Source organism: Synchiropus splendidus, chromosome 14 (genome assembly GCF_027744825.2).
Source record: "Synchiropus splendidus isolate RoL2022-P1 chromosome 14, RoL_Sspl_1.0, whole genome shotgun sequence".
Lineage (NCBI taxonomy): Eukaryota > Metazoa > Chordata > Actinopteri > Syngnathiformes > Callionymidae > Synchiropus > Synchiropus splendidus.
The window spans coordinates 2225694-2246063 of NC_071347.1; the positions used below are offsets into that span (position 1 = coordinate 2225694).

The window sequence follows — 20370 nt, forward strand, 5'->3', positions numbered from 1 at the left end:
TCAGCTGGCAATTCAAAACACGTGCAGATGGCTACAGATATGTTTTCAGGATCAAACTTGCCACTGCTTGGCTAATCTACTAATTGAAAGTCAGGCTGCCATGTCAGGAAACACGTGTTGGAACATAGATCATAACTGTTGGTTGGATAATATTTATACAAGCAGTGAAACGTTGAAGGTCTGCACCAAATGATACAGTTGAGTAGGGTCCTATTACCCTAGTTTAAAAACAAATCCATGGAGTAAGTATAAAGTCACAAGGATATGTCCATCCATCATGGGTTATGGGTTACCAAACCAAATACACAGGATATATCTTCCTTCCATGTGATGAATAATTGAGCACTGAGCATCCAAGCTGGGATATTCCGGAAATTGAAATGTGAGTCTAATCTGAAATCAGATAATTGCCCTAAAATCATGACACATAATTCAATGGAAAAGCCGTGAAGGCGGTTGGATTTTTGTTCTCCCCATCAGTGGCACGGTCGCTATTCTTTATGTCCAGCAACAAACGTCTCCTCACGCCACCTGTCTGGTCGATAACCTGAAACCTGACCTCTTGCTTCCTCCCCTGCACTTTCCCCTGTCAGTGGAGCTGTTCTTTTCTCTTACAACACTGCCTCTCTTCCTCTGCAAGTGAAAGAAAATCAAAGAGTGTCAGGGAGGAAGAGAGGCAGACAGAGGGAGCTTTTAGGAACGTTCACCGGAGATGGCGGAGGGAGAAACCAAAGAGAAAGGGTTCTTATGGGGAACCAAGAGCTTCAGCTGCTAAAGGCTAAGAGACTGATTCTGAGAGAGAGAAAAAGTAATTAAATTAATTACTTGGAAAGAGAAAATACATTCATATTTGTACATGGACATCCAGTTATTTTTATTTAAGTCATATATTCATGGCTTCTCTCAAAAGACAGGAGCACAGAATGGCTCATTTAATAATGGTGCTTGCAGAGCTGCTGTAGTTGTCATGGTAGAAGAGAGGCACTATTTGAAAGTATACATACAGATTGAGGTGCTACAGCATATATCAGATGCTCAGGCTGACACCTGAAGATGTCTCAATCTCCAACATTTGCCCCTACAGACATGACAGGGTCTTGTCATATGGCGGACTTTGCCTGAGATGGGCTGATCCCGAATCGCCCGAGCAGCCTCACACTTCTGACGTTTTTTTCTACTTGGCAGGTTTGTGACCCGTCTCGAGGATGTTGTCATTAGCCGGGTGTCGCAGTAGTGAGGCCAACACTCTAGCGGGCCAAACATCAGCTGATCACCTTATTTATCTGTCAGTACCAAATGCTAGTGGTCATCATCAGCCTGAAGTCAGCTCAGATATGATGTCATGACAGACCTCCGCCTCAGCTTTAATTGAATGTGGTGCTACAAGTTTACAAACAAAATTAAACATGAGAGTGATTTTATGTTTATTTTACAAGAAAATAGCAGAGACACAATGCATACTGTGGACATTTCTCATTTACCCAGACTACTCTCACAACAAATTGAAGGAATTGACGGGGATTACTGATGGTAGTCTGTTAATCTCCATTAACAAGAGTAGAAACAAGTAAAGTAACAAACAAGTAAAATCCTGGACTGCTCCATGTACACTGACACCCGTTCTACGTCATCAAACCACCACTACTACGGGTGAACACCTCGGTGTTCAGGGAGTTTTGGGAAGTTGTTTGAGAACAATGTTCTTCACCCAGACAGTGATCAGAAAGCTTAACTGCTATGGACGTTTGGTGTGGAGTTGCGATGTCTACAAGGTGCAGGCAGGATGAAATCTGTGGGCAAAACTCGATGTGTTCACATCTGGGACTGTTGAGCCATACTGACTTAGTGTCGAGACAGATTCCCTCGTGTTGACTCACCATTCACGCAGGAATGGCGAGTCAATGGGGAGTCATTAAACCAGTGTGCCTTGGGGAAACAAGCAAGTAGAGAATTATGTCACATGAAGGGAATAGAACCACAAACCTACCTGGTGAGCGGATGCAGCACTGGCCCATTTGGACTGTCTAAAACACATTTTACAGAGAAAACCTGCTTATTCATGACTGCCAACTCCAAAATATATGCTCTGACTGAGTTAATTGAACAACAATGAAGAAAAAAGACATTGACCGCCGTTCACAAATATCACTATGTGATTCATGCTCTAGTGCATGTTTGAAAGTTGGGGTTGTTTGATCCTCCTTTTGTGTTTCTTATCAGTGAAGAGATGCTTTCAGTGAAACTAATGAAGCACTGGAACCCAATGCTTATCACTTGCACTGCAAAAATAATCCATTATCAGTTCAGTTATGGATGCATTAGTAGATCTCACCAAAAGCTTGTTGTCTTACAGTGACAAAAGAGCAAATGACAGTTCACGTCTGCTTATGTTGACACAGAATTAAAAGCACCTTTGCACTTCTTGTCACGCAATACTTATTTCACTCATAAAAATATTCCAAATTTGAAAATGAGACCCATCGAGCATTATTAGACAAATCGCCAAAAAAAAAAAAGAATCAGTATAAAACACAAATTCCTGCCAAATATGGGCTCCACTATTGTTTGTCCCCACGCTCTGCGAAGACACTTCCTCTCCAGTGCTTTATAGAGGAGAATTCTTTCAGAATCCACTGACTTTGTGCAGCAGTTGTTTTAATGAGGCATCCCGCACCTTGCATCAAGCCATGCTCATGAGACCCTTCCCATGGATTATCATCATTCCATGTAATTGACAAAGGGAACTTTGGTTGACAATGGTGGTGATATTGACAATGAGTGAAGTTGTAGCTGTGCAATAGAACTATGATTAGCGTTACGAAATAAATTCACCAACTGTGTCAGGTCCTGATGTGACCATGTGACACTTAGAAATACAAACAACTTCATGACAGTTGGGTGACGATGTAAAGCTCCTCTGTGGGACATTCAAATATCTTACTTCGCATCAAGCGATAGTTTTGAGCAAAATGTATTTTAATGGAAAAATACATTTGAAAGGATTGTAAAAGGATTTCTTTCTAACCTCTTGGTACCACTATGGAATGACTAGGAACAATGAGTAAAATTGTGATTTGTTTTGAGTTTTGCTGTGTCTTTATATTGAGCAATATGTGGGGCAGGCTTTCAGCTAGGATTTTGACACAGGGCGTCCAAAGACACGCACCCAGCCCATCCAGCCACTCCTCTGCCAACACATCAGGTCATTGCCTGACATGACAAGTTGCTTTGTAAAAAAGAAACTGCAACCATCTATTTGTACAAAAACAACTTTTTCTAAAAACAAACATTTGAGTCAAGTAATAATTAACAGTTAACACTTTCAGATACAGGAGTCTCCTTAGCTGTTTTACTCAGCTGGCCCTGATTAATAAAAAAACAGAACAATAATAAACATATTTTTATAATGATTCTTACTCTTACTACAATCTAAATGTCTCTCTCTCTCTCTCTCTCTCTCTCTCTCTCTCTCTCTCTCTATATATATATATATATATATATATATATATATATATATATATATATATATATATATATATATATATATATATATATATATATATATATATATATATATATATATAAACCGCAAGATTATCCAGGTAAACAAATATTTTGGCCAGGCAAAGGCTGAAAAAAAATTGATCGAAAGAATGTTGGAGGCGTCCATTTATTTGTTTTACCGTTTGGACGACCCCTAAACTAAAAGCCTGATGTGGGGGAAATAAAATAATAGAATAAAATAATGGCTAGCAAATCATATGTCTTGCAAGAAACCCATTTGGTGCTGTAAATAGTCAGAGGAGCTAGTATGAAAAGCCAAAAGCTGTCACTTGGACACTTGGACACTCAAGCACTGGTAGTTAAAAAAAAAGTAAAGGCAAGGATTTGAAAAGAATGATATCTTTCAAAGAGACGACCTACACATCAATCAAAATGCATTTTTTTACACATATTTTTATCAGCAATGTATTGGTTGAATACACCAAAACAATAAACAAAATGAAAACAACAAAATAGAGGAAGAATTATTAATATAAATTGCATCCATAATACCATATTTACCACATTAAAGATCCACTAACTAAACTATATTTCACCTTTTCTTTTCCTCATTAACCTCATTATCCTTTGACTGCTGACCAGGTCCATATCAGGTCTTTTTCTTTTTTCTTCCACAAAATAGCTTTTCTCTATGAATCTTTAAAGGTGAACAGTGCCTGCAGGCTAATGTGCGGCCAACGTGAGAGGAATATGAGACGTGGTACAAGACTCGTCAGTGCAGTGACATTTCACACACATTTCACTGTTTCATATATCGAAATGATCAGTTCCAAATGATTTTCCCTTTATCACCTTTGCTGTAATGAATCACATACATCAAAGTGATTAGCCTTCAATGATTCTTTTCCACACTCCGAGGTGACACATCTGTTGAGCGTCTATCTATCTATCATTTCTATCCATTTATTTATCAGCCATACTTTATGGAGTGAAAGGCACCGAAGACATTATGGTCATAGGTAACCATGGTAACTAGATTGTTCTGGATCTTTGTACTACACAGAAAATAGTGACAACACATTGCAGTTTCATATGCAGAGAATTTGCAAATAGAAGTAAGTAGCCATGGTGCAGAACTCTGTTTCTGTATGATCAAAGATTTCAGTTTCACCTTGGGATGGAGACGATCCTGTATTGGATTTTGATGACAATAGAATTGACAAATCAGAAATTTCTGTTCCAACCAATGGAGACTTCTGAGCCAAATGCAGAGTCTGTGCATTATTGTTTTCAGCTGAAATGCCCTGGCTGTCAACAAGGCTGCTAGATGACTGCAAAATGTGGAATGGATTTCCGGTGACATGTCTCAATATACAGTATTTGGCGTGCTTGATAATACGCTAAATGTTAATCATCAAACAACGCATACGCGCAGCTACAGAGCCAAAGATAACGCTCACCAAAAGCCCCCAGGATGCTGCTTTATCTTCAACTAGCTGTGGAAATATTCACCAGCATCTCATTACACTGTATTTTTTCGCACGTGAGTATCAACGCAAAGGCGTAAACCTGAACTCAAAGCTTGATTTGGAACATGAAGAGACACCATAATCCCAGGGGATAGAAGAAAAAAAAACCAAGCAGTGCACGAGAATCAGAGCTCACAATGGGAGCTAATAAACACCTTGTCGATGCAGAAGGTGTCAGCTTTGCACGCAACACCAGCGTCTCCAGGAGACGTGATGACACGTCATAATCCAGCATTAGCCAGCTGGAGTACAAGTCCTCGGCCTGTCTGCATGTTTTGACACAATCGTTTTTAATTCGGCACACACTCAAGCTGGCTTTATTGCAGTGTGTCCTACTTGTGATCAGATTAGAAAGGAGACACAGCTATACGTCACAGAAAGCTGTTCAGAGATGTATTATTCTGCATCACCTGATACTCCCTGGCCTCAATGTAGAAGTTCATTATTAACATTGATTCAAGTACTAAAGCCTCAATGCAGCACAAGACACAATGGGTGTCTGGTATAGTCATCCGTGTTTTGTCTGGGGGCACAGGGGTGAATCCTGTTGCAAGCTTATGAAGCCCAAGGTCAGGGACTGTGCATCTGTTTAATGAAGCCATGTCTGTGCTGGACAAAGCGGATCACACATTTAAGCTGCAAGGTGGCCATGATTGAATCAGCAGAGAGAAGAACAGCAAAAACCTGTCAATAATAGGATTTTACACTTGTAAGAGGTATTAAACACACCTCGAGTTGTACAGCCACACTTAAAGAGATTGCAGGGGGGAAAAAGATGAAGATAAGGTCACGGCTAAGTCAACTTTGAATGAGCAAAACTCAACCGTTATATATCTATGCAGCCACACTCTACTACATACGCCATATCTCAGCATGTATCTGTGATCTATCACCGGGGGAATGTGAGAAGCAGATAACGCCTAAGAGAATGTGATGCTTCTTCTGCAGTGGCAGCAGTAAGGAAGCACTGTTCCTCTCCTCCCCTCCAGCTATTTATAACCAAACACTGCTATAGCACTTTATGAATGTCCGCAGGCACTGCTTTTGATACTCTGCAGATACTGTGGTGGCGTGTCATTCATGGAAGAGGTGTTCACTAATAATCACAGTCATAGCGTAGTTTTCAGTTTTGCATTGGACAGATTTGTGCAGTGATATTACGGCCCGCTCAAAATATAGCACAAAATGTATTTTCTACTTCCAATCAGTCAAGAATGATGAGAAGGCTTTGTGGTGAGCGCAACCTTCAACAGTGTGAGGATCAAATTGCTTTGAGTGTGTAGTTTGTCAAGGCATATCATTTCAGATGTATTTGTTTTTAACAGTTACTCAGCAGCTACCTTACTTCAGTCCCAGGTTTCAAAAAGCAAAGCCAGTGCTCACCAAAATGGAAATAAAAATATAAACTATATTAACTGCTGCAAAGAAGGAGGAACAGGGGATCTTATATAGAGAGAATTATTACATATTTTGCAATCCATTTTGGTTTTTCTACCTTTGGCAAAGCATGTGACCAAAATAACCAAATTAAGGAGAGAGCATCACAAAATGGATTTTGCTAATCCACAGCCTCTCAATAGAGATGCTGCTTCATTTCATGAACGCATTCAAGAAACCATTTATTTGGACATTTTCCTGATAGGATGGAAGGAGCAGACCAAGAATGAGTTTTACTGCAACAGATGCGAATGAAGATGGCAATCACTTCCAGACTCACAGACAAGTCCACATAGAAGAACAGCATTCTGTTTCTGACTTACAAGGAGCCATCTTGACAAGCCGCTGACATGGATAATTTTTTTAACACTGTGAAGATCAGAAAACTGCTGCGACTTTTCTTCAAAGCTCACTGAGGTCAACTTAATCTGACTAGACAGTCCAGAATTTGAAAGCACCACCTCCATTACCTCCAGTCAGATGAGATGCATATTTTTTATTTATAGCCAGCTTGTTTTGCGTTTATGTTTGAAGTCATCTCACCGTTATTTCAATAAGCTCAAAAGCGGAAGGCTGTGACTTGATACACCAAATACAAAACTGGAAATGCCAAGAGGATCTTCATCAGTTCTTCCAAAGATCAGTGTACAGAGAACACAATATAATACAGCCAGAGAGACAATTCTCTTTGGGAGTGAATCCTATTAGTCAAACACTATATAACTCATACTTACTACTTTGTTATTCAGTCAATTCATTAAAAGTTACTTCACCCAAGAAACCCAACTAACTAATCTAAATTGAACCCAAATGACATAGATTTCACCTTTTGTGAAAACCTTACTGAACACATCACACATCTCTCATGGCCGTCACATGACTGGCAATGCACTAAGCACTTTGAACTGACAAACATGGACATTTCAGAAGCTTCTGTTAAGAAAAAGAATGCTGAATCATCTTGTCTTTAAATTACTTTTTTTTTTTTTTTTTTTACATTTAAATACAGTAAAGATAACTACAATAAGGAGAACTACAAAACAGCATGATCTCTATCTGGGAGAGAAGATGAAAAAAAAAAAAAGAAAAAATAAAATAAAGATATATACATTCGATACTGATCTAATTTGATTTGAATAAACAAAAAAAAAAAAAAAAATACAGTTTCAAAATCTGAGCCGACCAATAGAGAGTGGCCTCATGCAATGGTATACTTGGGCAGAAATGACTGAAAAAGATGCTAGAAATGACACTCCTAATGTAGCCAGACGATGATGAACGTTTTTGATTTTGTTATTCAATGGCATTTTGGACACAGTTTAATAAACATTCGATGGTGATGGAGGCACTCGCATTGAAGAGTTATTATTATTATTTTTTTTTTTTTAAAGCAATCAAACCATGTCGTTTGCACTGGGTTATTCAGGACCTTGCTGTGTTCTAGCTCACAGATCCTGGAAGAGCCATCTATTCCACCTTTGCAGTAGAATCCACATTTATATAGAAGACGTGACCCAATCTGCAGATGGAAGAGCAGTCTGACTTCAACCAAATAAAGGCTAGATTATGATAACATCCAACAATGAAACGCCATCTTCTTCGTCTTGCAAGTCATCTCCAGATTCTCCAACACCTTATAATAGACCAAAATCCACGAAAATACACAGAGCAGCGAGAGGCGCGTTTATTCAGGACTAGGTGTTTACCTGCAGAGGACGCGCCTATACTGGTGTCCTGCCAAACCATCCCGCCATGACGATTGCAGCCAGGCGTCAGTATTAGATTAGACATTGGGGATAGGTCGGAAAATGAGTTGTCCTCTTCTTTTTTGCCGCAAATTTGCGCGCATATAGAATTCATGTGAGACCCAGAGGAGGATTGGATGAACAGAACGTCCAAGTAGCACTGAGCATCCCGCCCAACCACAGTTGTAACATCGGAAGACACAAATGACTGTCGTCAGACCAATGTTTTCTTGGGAAACTCACCTGCTGTAGCCGCTACAGCTGCCGAGCATCCTTTCGCATTTCTCCCCGACGGCAACTCCCAGTCACCAGCTCGAACACACGCGCGCACAATGAAGAGACGTACTATCTCAAGTCCATCCTTTTGACGAGACAGCACGGGAAGAAAAAGAGCAGGATCTAATGTTCCAACTCGGCTTTTCCGGCGGCTATTGTCACGCAGGGATCCTCGGTACCATCCACCCAAAAAAATGAAGAATCAAGCAGCGGGATGGTTGATACTCCCTCGGTGACGGAACTCCCTGTGCGCTAAAGACGCGTCCGGTAATGAGAGGAGAGGATCAGGGAAACGCAGGAGGAGAGCGCTCCACTCCCACGCTCAGTTCTCGCTCCACTCGCAGTTCGGTGCGACTGGCTGTCGTCAGTCAGACTATAGGCTGGCGAGAGAGGGGTGATCACCGGAGCTCACCCTGTCCGGTGTCCTGCTCGAGTGTGTGCGTCTCTCCCTCTCTCTCGCGCTCTGCGTTAGTGTGTGTGTGTGTGTGGGAGGATGCATCCCGTGTTTGCTCTTTTGATTGCTCACGTCTCTTTCATTGGTTGTTTTGTCTATTCGCTCCCATATAAGGCATCTCAGAATATCGTCGTTTCCGATTCTTTACGCGGGACTTGCGCGCAATCGAGATGTGCGCCAAACACAGGGCGCCCGTATTAACAGACTGAGAGCCGAATTTTGATGTCTGGGAAGGAAAAAAATCAAATCAGATGAAGCAGTTCCTCTTTTGGAGGCCTGATGGCACTGTGGGCTTCAAATTCATCAGGCAGCAGGCTTGCCACAGAGAAGAACCACTGCGTTGTCTCATATACTGTGATGTATTGTTCGACGCCTGAGTTGCAAAAAGGGTCTTAAAAACCATCCCGCCGCTTTAACATCGGAAAGCAGTTACTGTGTTTTACTACAATCACACTGTGTGTAACCATCTGTCCCAAACAAGACAAAAGACGAGGACATTATTTTGGTTTGGCCATATGCGTGAAGTCGTTGAGGCTAGAATTCCTGTATGTGAGCCACAATAAGAATAAAAAAAACCTATATTGTCAGAGATACAACATTCATTGTTTGAATCCTGTACTACAGTACTACAATGTGCTATGGATAAGACACGCTGAAAGATTCTCCTTTGCAGTAGAAGATATTTGCTGGGACAAGTTGGAAAAACTGTGGCAGGCGTAAGAAGACTGTGCTGTCCATTATGATTACAATTTATGAAAATCATAATTGTACATTTCATCAAAAACATTCCTTTAATATTGACCATTATGTTTGATGACATGATGAGTAATTTCGCTGTTTTGGTCATAAGCAATGACAAAAGAGAGTCAGTCTGAGGCACAGATGAGCCAAATATGTTTACATTTTAGATATTAATTTAGGATTGTGTAGAGAATCAGGTCTGGTGTTACACAAGCCTCATTCTCTACACCCCTTAGTAAGACATGTATTAACCAGTATGTTGCTCAATATCCTCAGTTTGTTGTCTAAGATTGCCCCTAGGTGTGCATATATTGTGAGTGGCGTGTGTACCCTATGATGGACTGGCGACCTGTCACGGGTGTATACCTGCCTCTTGGCCCTTGACCGCTGGGATGGGCTCCAGCACTCAGTAGCAATGAAACAGCAATGACTAAGATCCAAATGGGAAGCGAGCATACAGAAGAGCAGATCAGACTGTTGTGTGGGAAGCTAAGTTCATGTGGTGTCTTCCTGCCTTCTCTCCATCCCTTCCTGCAAAGGACTGCTAACAGCAGTGGAGGTAACAATGGAATACCTGGTGACGCCATTAGCTTTGAAAGCATTACATAAATAATTGATTGATTCTGCTGTGTTGCTCACACTGGTTTGTAGACTCGCTCTTAATCTTTATTTTTAAACACTGGCTGAATGGTGTTGGTTGCATGACAGCTAAGATTGACATAGAGAGAGTAATCTAATTAGGTACTCTGCATTTAATAATTCCCAATATTTTTTCTTTCAAGATTTTAGATCATTGGGAAAAATAAATAATAATAATATGTTGAATTAAAAAAAGTTGAAGTGCTGAAACATCATATTCTTCTCGGACTTCATTTGTTTTCCTTCTGTCCTTAATCCAATTGCATGTGTGAGCAATGATTCTTTTTTCTCCACAGTGGGTGACAAACGGTGATACTGGAGTAAAAGTGTAGATCATCTTCCACATCTAAAAGGATGCTGGAAACATCGAGAACTCTCTCTACATTTTAATGCCTGCAAAGGACACATTTGCACTCACTGCACAGTGTTTGAGGAAAAGGTGGTTCAAAGTCATAAAATGCTAAATCACTGTGGGTTGATTGTCTCTCTTTGGGCTCCAGAGTATTGTCATCCTTGATATCACTAGTTTAAAAGGCTGTAGCTTGAAAAGTGTTGAAAAATGTAGAGAAAAACAGCATCACCCAAAGTTTGGGATGGGAGTAAATTCACTCATCACATATGTGTTTGATAAGTCACCAGCCGACAGCCATAGTCAGTTGCATTACTATTACAGATGTTGACCTGATCCGCTGCTGACACCCTTCCTCATCTGTCAAGCAACAGTCATGATGGCTGGGCATTACTCTTGTCATTTACGTTGGGGCTTGAACACCACTGCTGCCTCCATCACTAGTGGCATTTTATTGTCTCATGTTGATGGACTCATTTGAACACTATTTCTAGAAGCTATTGATGAAACAGTGCAAAAGTTTTCACTGCCGTTCTTGATCAATTCATGGCTGAGAATATGTGGATGGTCCCCTAACTTCGACCCCGCGCTGCTTGTGAGAGAGCTTGTCCGAGATCAGCGACCCCTTCCCGGGGACACTGAGCAAACAACAGCATCTATGGTGGAGCGAATGTCCGTCGAATATCCAATATCTAACTAATTTGACCGCGGTGATGGGGAGGCTGACTCAAAACTCGCTTGTCAGCGAGCGTACATACAGCGACCAGTACACATGTTTACTCCGTGGACAGAACTCATTTGGTTTGGTAACACCTTGATTCACTCGGCATTCAGAAGAAGAGGCTGGTTTTGTCAGATTTGTTGCCGGCTCCAGTGCACTCCGAGGCGGTGTAAGCGTCAAATATATTTCAATAAAATATATTTTTTGCACACTTGCAAAAAATATATATTTGAGGACTTGTAGCTGTTAATTTTTAAATTGCAGGAAAAACAAAACTTCAACAATGTGAAATTAAATTCTTCATGTGCTCAACTCATAGAATACTTTTCTTTGTGACTTCAAATGAATAGGTTACGCATACTCAAATTTATTGGCACCTCCTCTGTGACTCCAAATCCATTTTGCACCCATCTTACCTTCATAAATGGACACCTTCTTTAAACTGTGCTTCGGATCAAGTGGTTAAGCACTGTCATCATCCTGGCGCAGGTTATATTGTGGCGAGCGTCAACTGATGTATAGCGTTGAGATAGAAATAAATATTCATCGGAGACGTGGTCATCATTTTTCTCATCCATATTATTTGCATATCAGGATGACATAAATTCATTACCAGATATTGTTGCTCTTGAAGGATTGAAAAATGGGCGTCGCGCAGAACAACTGAGCGACCGTAAAAACTAAACCAGGAGCACATGATAGCACAGAGCAATCACTCAAAAGTTGACATGCGTGAAACCCAAATCTACACGTCTGCATTATCATGATTCACAACAGAGCTGACATCAATAGACCACCTGGTACCATTGCAAGCGTGCTGAACGGCTACAATCAGACTTAATCGAGCTATTTACACTTATGTAGATGCCCCCTGGACGCCTCCCTTTCGAGGTGTGTCAGGCACGGCTCATGTTGGAGGAGAGAGAGGGGTTAACCCAGGACCAGGTGGGGGATTATATCACTACACTGGCCTGGGAACGTCTCAGGATCTCCCAGTTGGAGTTGGTGGATGTAGCTCGGGAGAAGGGCGTTTGGCGTGGCCTTCTGTAGCAGCTGCCCCTCGACCAACGTAATGGATAAGCGGGTGAGGATGGATGGATAACGGCTATGTACTGTAGGTTCCGTAGTCTGACTATAAGAAACAAAATATTCTCTTCCACAGTCACAAGCTATTGAAGCACATTCATACTATTCAGACTATTCCTGTAGGAGGTCCTCAGGAGAATAGGAGCCTCGTGTCTTGCTCTGGTGCTAGTTTGGTACATAGGGCTGCTCTTAGTTTTACTTTATAAAGGAAAGAGACAAAATTATAATAAAGCATTAAAACCACATCTCCAGGATGGAAGACTCATTACTAATGGATTTGCCATTGAGCAGAGTCATCCAGATTCAGTAGCAGATTCCGATCTGTGTGGCGGGAAATGCGATCATCCAGGGCTAGATTCCTACAGGTACAGCCCCATCAAATGACCCCAAAGGGCCGAGCAGCCTTTAGCATCCATGACTTGGCTTGAATAGTCAATCTGGTGCAAAGTGTTGGGTGGACTGCTTAAGCGGGGATGTGTTGCATTGAGCAAGAAATGCTCCAGATATCACCAACCCAATTAATGGGCAAAGTACAAGATGATGAATAACTGTATTTACTTTTGCTAACCTCTTACGTACCCTCATACTCATAAGTGCAGATGACATTTTTGTCTTTTGCTGCCATGGTACTTTGTTTTTTACAATGTTGATCAACAAGCCACATTTAGGGACACTGCCATGTTAGTGACTAAAAGGGAGGGAGGGAACGCAAGCACATAAATAGACACAATAAAGTCTCCTGCTTCATACAACATGGGAATCTGATTATTATTAAAGCAGGATGAATGGTAATTGTTCACAAACACAATCATTCCTTTTTGCGAAAACAACTTCCTCTACAAGACAAAGTTCAGTTATTACACCATGCAAGTAATTCCTATTAGAAATTGCAAAAGGCAAAACTCAAGGAAAGCTAATTCAATAAATTTATGCAATATATTAGGCACAAATAACAACTTGATCGATACTGTCCGGGAAACATCTTTCACTTCAAACCTCGCAACAGAGGACAAAAGCTCAAATTCCCAAATTGGCAAATTGTCCTCAGGGACCAAAACCAGAAATCAGGTTTTCAATATAATTAAATTATTTTCATGTAAAAAGACAAACAAGGCAAGTATTGCAATAAGACTCCAGGGGGAAAGAACATCAATCGATCATTCCTTATCCTCAAAATGAACCAAGGTAAGCTGTGTCTCATCTGTGCAACATTTAACTAGTGCGAGACGCAACAAAACACATTAATTTGAAGATTGAAATATTGGATCAATGAGTAAAGTCGGAGATGCTGGAGGTTTGCATTGCTCTCCAAACTGCCACCTCACTTAATTAGCAGCGCATCTCTCATCTCTATTCAATCCACAAATGTGAAGTGGATTCAATGCCCGGAACGCTGAAAAAGTGTAATGGAAGGAAACCTTTCACGCATCTGTGTGGGTGTTCTTGAAGGCAAAGTGGCTCTCCGTACTGCTTCTTTTAAAAGCCACACAAAGGAACAGGAACATTTGACAGGAGGAATGAGTATGTGGGCCTTTAAAAGATATTCAACCCAAAGGTCAGTGTAAGAACTAGCACACCATGCTGCATACTTTTTTAGGTGACGGAAGCCACATGTGCTTGAGGGAAATTGATTGGCTGGAGTGCTAGTTGAGTTTGTCGATTGTTGATGGGCGTTTTGGACATCAGTGAAAAAAAGTCAAGTGTTACTGCTCATATTTTGCTTGCTCTATGGGTTGGATGCCATGCTGTTGTTGCATAATTATTTTCTTATTATGTCTTGCTGAATTTTAAACAATGCCTGGATATGAATTTATATAAGCTTGATGTAACACCAGATGCAACACGAGGTTTGGTGTGCATCATGTTACTTGCAAAGTGGATTTGGCTAATCATATGATGGACACAGCAATGTGAATATGTCTACTATTGTTGAGACAATGTCCTTTTTTAAGTCAAACGTTGGGCAACCGTTGTGGAGTTTCTTAAGTGCAAAGAAAACAATTGCCATGCTTGGTCGTGATAAAAGCCCTTCCAAACATAGAAATTGTGTTGTGATTTTAGAAGGCCAACGTTGTAAGATATCTAGAGAAAACTTTTTCCATGAACAGCAAAAGAAAAGTCACAAAAGTAGTAGAAGTACTAGAAGTGGATCAAGACCATGAACTGCTGAACCAAGAAATGCTAACGTGTCTTGACATGTTTTACACAAGGCATGTAAGAAACGACAACGGCGGAACAACACAACTGTCAAAGCGTGGATCCCCTTCCCAACGTCCTCCTGAGTTAAAAGGCACTTGTTTAAAAAATACGTCCGTCAAATGTGAAAACAGGGGTTGCCTTCAGTCAGGATGGCTGTCCAAAATATTGCTAGAAGTCAGAAGATGAGAGGCTGGAAAGTTGCCAGATTCAACTGCATAGTAATGAAGTTGGCAATGCTGGTCAGCACTTGGTCTAATATGAACTCTTGAATATGCGTTTAAGCACATCCTGCAAGATGGTAGGATGTTGTTTTGCTCTAAACCACCGCAGATTTTAGAAAATTTTGATAGATTTTTTTTAAGCTACAATTGCCCTGAATGGATGCTGTTGGCAACACATTTTTTGTCAGTTAAATATTCAACTTTGAATATCACTGCTATTATTTGCAGTGCATTTTCTCCTGTGGCTTCAACCATGTTGGCAGCTACAAAACTAGCACCTTTTCGGCTTTTAAATCAATGCTTTGAAGATGTAACCAATGTGAATATGCAAAGAAAAATCCTAAATAGATATATTATTATATACTATATCTTTTGTGGACGAGACAGATGGATAGTTTTATATCTTGATCATCAGGTGATGATCATCAGATTTTCCAATTCCAACTTTCTCATTCAAAAGAATAAATACAAATAAAATAATAAATAAAATCAAATAACCAATGAATGAATAAATAAAATTAAATGATGATTAATTAGATTAGTGAATGCTGTTTTATTCATACAGGGGACCCTAAAGGAACTTGAAAACTAATAATAATAATAATAATAATAATAATAAATGAAGCACTGTCATCCAACAGGTGAAAAGGGGAGGTTATCCACACCAATTTGTGCAAATTGGGCCTTGCACTGAGCAGCCAGATACATATGAGCAACCCTCTATAAAGTGGTTTAGATTTCTTATACAACAAAAGGCAGGCTGCTGCCCCAATTCTCAGCCTCCGTGTGGTGCAAAGAAGAAAGAAATAAGAAGCAAAGTTGGTCCCCTGCGGCTTGCTTTAGCTGCTTTGGGTGGACTATCATTCTTATTAAACCAACAATGGTTAGCGTCTTATCTGTCAACGTCTTGGCAAAGTCACTTCAGACCTTGAACAAAACAATGTCTTTGTGCTTCTGGGATTAATGGTTCACAGAGATCCATGCGCCTCAATAATCCTCTGCAATTGTCTTTCATGTGCGCTTGTGATCATCTTCCTTATTTTAGTTTCCAGCATCAGTGGTGTTCTGATTGCCTCAGTTCAGATTGGCTTTGGGGAAATAAATCATCATCCTCCAGTAATGACTGAATGCAGCCAGGAACAACAGAGTTCCTGAGATAAGGAAAATGGTGCAATCTGAGTTAGGTCAGGAGTCAAGAGGTCCTCCAGTCGGCTTCCAAAACACTCATTTTAAAGCAAGAAACAGGCAGTCGTTTTGATGGTTCCAAAAAATGAAAACACCTCATTGATCTGGATTCTAGTGAAAAGGGATGAACTTTGTGACTTGCTGGTCAGGATCATGCCACACTGTTTTGTCAGGGTATAGTAGTGCCATCCTTGCTTCATTCCTCAAGTTGATTTCAATCGATTTCTAAAATAATGTTTTGTGGGAAGAAATATAAAAGAAAATGAAGAAACACCCAAAACGGGTCGATGCACACGCTAAAGTCCTGTCTTACTGAGAGAATGAAATTTGACACCAGCGATCAGCACTGCTGTCTCTGTGATACACATGACCACTGGGACAGATCCAATTTCTGTAATCCATCTTAAAAAATGTTAAAAAAAACAACATAATTTTTTTGAACAGGTGGTAAAAACAGGACCGGCATTAAGACTGATTCATGATCTTACACTCTGTGATGCTCTGAAAGCTTCTTGTCTCCACAGCCTGGACATCAGTCACAGCTGCAGTATAGAGCCCCTGGAACACACACGCCGGGTATACACAGGCGTACAAATGGTGTGCTGCGCTGTTTCATGTGAACAAGACACTTCTAACACAGCAGCAAAAATAAAAATGAGCAACAATATAAGCATGTACTGATGAGAAGTTCTCTGATGCAAAACCAGCATGTCACAGAAGCATGTCAGTCTTGTCAAGTAACCTTTGCCTGCGACATTGGTATCTTTGGATGCATCCACAATCTTGTGATGCTGTAGTTATTGCACTATTGAGTGGACTGAAGACGTTCGCGACCTTATCCAGTGAGTCCAGAGGATTGACCACCCAGCTCCTTCTCTACCCTGTACAGAGCTATAGTTTTTTCACCACACATAACCATGTCATGGGCTTGTTGCTTTGTGCATGCCTCACTCTGAATTGGACTTGATTCTTTGTTTTATTGCCTTGTGTTAGACTTCTGTATGAACATTATTGATGTAAATTCCTGAGTCTTATCACTAGGGTGTGGGTAAAACAAAATGAAAAAGGTTCTCAAACGTATCACAATTTTAATATTAAATATTGGTATTTCTGCCACAGGTTTACTTTTTAAATTATTCATGTCACATTTTGACAGCGGCAAGACACAACATCATAATCCTCCCCAACAGAGCTGCTCAGTATCGCTCAGGAAGGTTGCAGATACTGAACTAACACTATGTGATCGATGGTCATCCTGTGCCGTGAGGCTGCGATCAAAGTAGTTGCCCATTGGACGGTTATTTAAACCCGCTCCCACAGCGTCTCTCTCCTGCCGCATCTGAGCAGAGGTCTGTGATCATGCAGGCTTTTAATCACTGAAACAATTTAGGCCACAATGGTTTTACTGTCAGAGGGTGTTGTTGAACCTTGTTATTTCACATAATTATTGTTTACAAAGAGTGAATAATATTCTTTATCAATGTACAAATCCACTCACGGTCACCACCTTGACCAAATGTTTGAGGGATACTATGATTTTTGGGATTTTTTTAATTAATTAATAAATCAGAATCGTGATTAATAAAATTTTTAAAAAAATGCAATGATAAAATGAATTGCAAAATCTGCCACAGTTACTATATAAATTGAATGGGTGCTAGTGATGGACGCTACAAACTTTTTAGGTTCGATACGATACAGATGACTTTTTGTATTGAATTTTCTATTCTGATTACCGACACCAATTACAAGGAATTTGTTACTGTTTTATCTCTTAAAAATCACAATAGCCACATCATTAAATGTAAATATGAACAAAATAGCAATATATTTGAATGTCTTTAGAATCTATTAACTTTCAGAGCAGTATCATTTCCAAAATAAGGAAATCATTCTGACTGGAATGTAAATCTGAGTGGGGACGGAAACATCATTCGATATTAAAGGCACTGGAGAAGTGGAAGACAGCCACTGAGGTCCATGGATGTCATAATAATAATAATTTAAAAAAAGTCACTTGGGAGGATGCACAGGATTGACTGGCTGTGGAGACATCTAACATATATATATTAACAGAAATATGAATTAAAAACACCATATTTGATGAAAAATGTGAAATTTATTCATTGCATTCATAAGTATTCAGGGATGGACTACACTGTCTTTAAAACTCTCCTGCAAAGTTTTTTGTTGTGTTGGTGTAGCAGACTTCTCTGCCTCTTCCCGTTTCAATTAGTAATTGATACTTGAACATAATAGTCAATACCAAAACATGTGACGTTCTGGTATCAATATATCAATACCATGGTATTGATCCCCCCCATGACTAATGGCCACACAAGTATGGGGAAACAAATCAAATCGGGACAAAGGCATATTGGTCCCAGCCAATACTGATCACTAACATCAAAAACTGAGCCCACTTTTTTCTGACAATGACAACAACATCACACAGTGTAGCTTGTGTATGGTAATATTTCCTGAAAATACAATTTGCTGACAAATGACCTGACTAGTTGTGCCGGTAGCATTTGTTGGAAGTTAGCAACTCAGACTTTTTCATTCTTCACAAGTTGTGTTGGACTCACTGTTTATGATCTGTGTGACAGCCCATCCTCCCATTTCTATTCTCCATGTCATGGCTGCTTCTTGCTGCCTACCAAAAGTAACTGTGTTATCGTGGATAGATGACGGAATGTCACACTTTTAATTATTGCCATGTACTCTTCACTCAGTAAATTTGCGTTTTTCACATTACAGTACAGAATTTGGGTTAAAAACTGTTGGCTTGATTTTAACACAGGCATTTTTACAGTGCTTGGCAAGGTGTCCTGCTAATACTTAATAAACTCCAGGAAGGAAGTGGAGACCAAGTACAGCACCATCCTCACGACACTGGGACATAGTGAGCCAAATCAGATGTGGCACATTACATGGGATACAAACAAAACCTTTTTGATTTTCCACTACTTTAAAAATCACAACTTACCGTGAGGATTGCATGCGAAAGGAAGCACTTTACCCAGCCCAAATTTGCCGTATACATTTTCTGAAACACCCCAGATGAAATTTTCTATTTGGACTGAAGCAGCCAAATCCAAAATTGAGGCGTGTTTTTCGATCATAGTTTCAAACATGTAAAGTTAAATATAATCTGTTTTGCAACATTTTCTGCAAATGTCTGGTTCGGAGCTGATGTGAAACAGTATGTACATGGATACACAGTTATGTATGTGGATATGGAGGAAATATAAATGAAGGCCCGGGAGCAAGCTGCAGAGCATGGAGTCCAAAATGCTCTGTTTTACAATCACTACGACGCAAGACGTCCTCCGATTTCCAACCACTTTACATCTTTGACTGGGAGAGGATCCATAGTGCTACCCCAACAACCCATGTCCTTGCAAGACCAACATTTCCCATGACAGATGCACCTAGCGCCACAGCTGAGGGCTAAAGTGTCAGTGGAAGCAGCACTGCAGGATAAGAGATTAAGCATCCAATCAGCACCATGCCTCTAGAAGAGGAGAACAAACATCCTTCATATGAGAGAACAAAAACAGGCATTGCCAAACCAGCAGCCCAGGATATACCTTAAATGCCAAAAACGGCCACCGCAGTCCTGAGCACCACCTGAATAAGATCGATTCGTGTGCCCCCAATTCACCCAACAGCAAGGCTGTTGAGAATCAAAGGCTCTTTGACATCTTGCCTTGGTATGTATAATGCGCTGCTCCTTTTCAATCCTGGATCTAAGAGCAGCTGTCTGTATTGAAATAGAAATAACTTAACAGGACAAACCAAACATTTCTGGCCCTGCTATACATATACATTGGAATAATCCCACGCATCTTTGTTACTGAACGACCTCAACTAAATGCATCATAAAGCAGAAGTTTGTAACTGTGTGAACCTCTTGACCTAATGCACACACAAACACACTTCCTCTTACCATGGACCAAATCCGATGTTATTGTTCTCCTGAGCGAAGGGGAAGGATTGATGTCATACCCAGCGGAGTAATCACGATTTGCAGCTGTTTTGGGGTCACACTCCACTCCTCATCAACACCAGCACCGCACAAAAACTGTCGGGGCCATTTCAATCATGTTATAGCTGAGCTGCCATCCCAGCTTTGTCCACAGAAAAACAAAAGCTATGTTGATCCATTGAGTGATTGCATGCTGTGAAAGGTCTAATCTCATTTTCACATCAGCCTGTGCCTGTAAATGAACCAACACTAAGTTTGAGTGGGTTTGGGAGAAATGTCACATCCTACACAGA

The 20370-nt window shown here is 40.4% G+C and overlaps 1 protein-coding gene across 2 annotated transcripts in view; it reads right to left on the reverse strand.

Moving 5' to 3' along the window:
• The window catches only part of lingo1a (leucine rich repeat and Ig domain containing 1a), a 125111-nt gene that overhangs the window by 21409 nt on the left and 83332 nt on the right, over positions 1 to 20370 (reverse strand). The window contains exon 1 of one of the 2 annotated variants that reach the window (XM_053884530.1): positions 8459 to 8963. The exons of the other annotated variant lie outside the window; for it this stretch is intronic. The gene's annotated coding sequence lies outside the window, so the exon portion shown is untranslated. Of the gene's footprint in view, positions 1 to 8458; positions 8964 to 20370 lie in introns of those variants that run through there. 2 annotated transcript variants of the gene reach the window in all.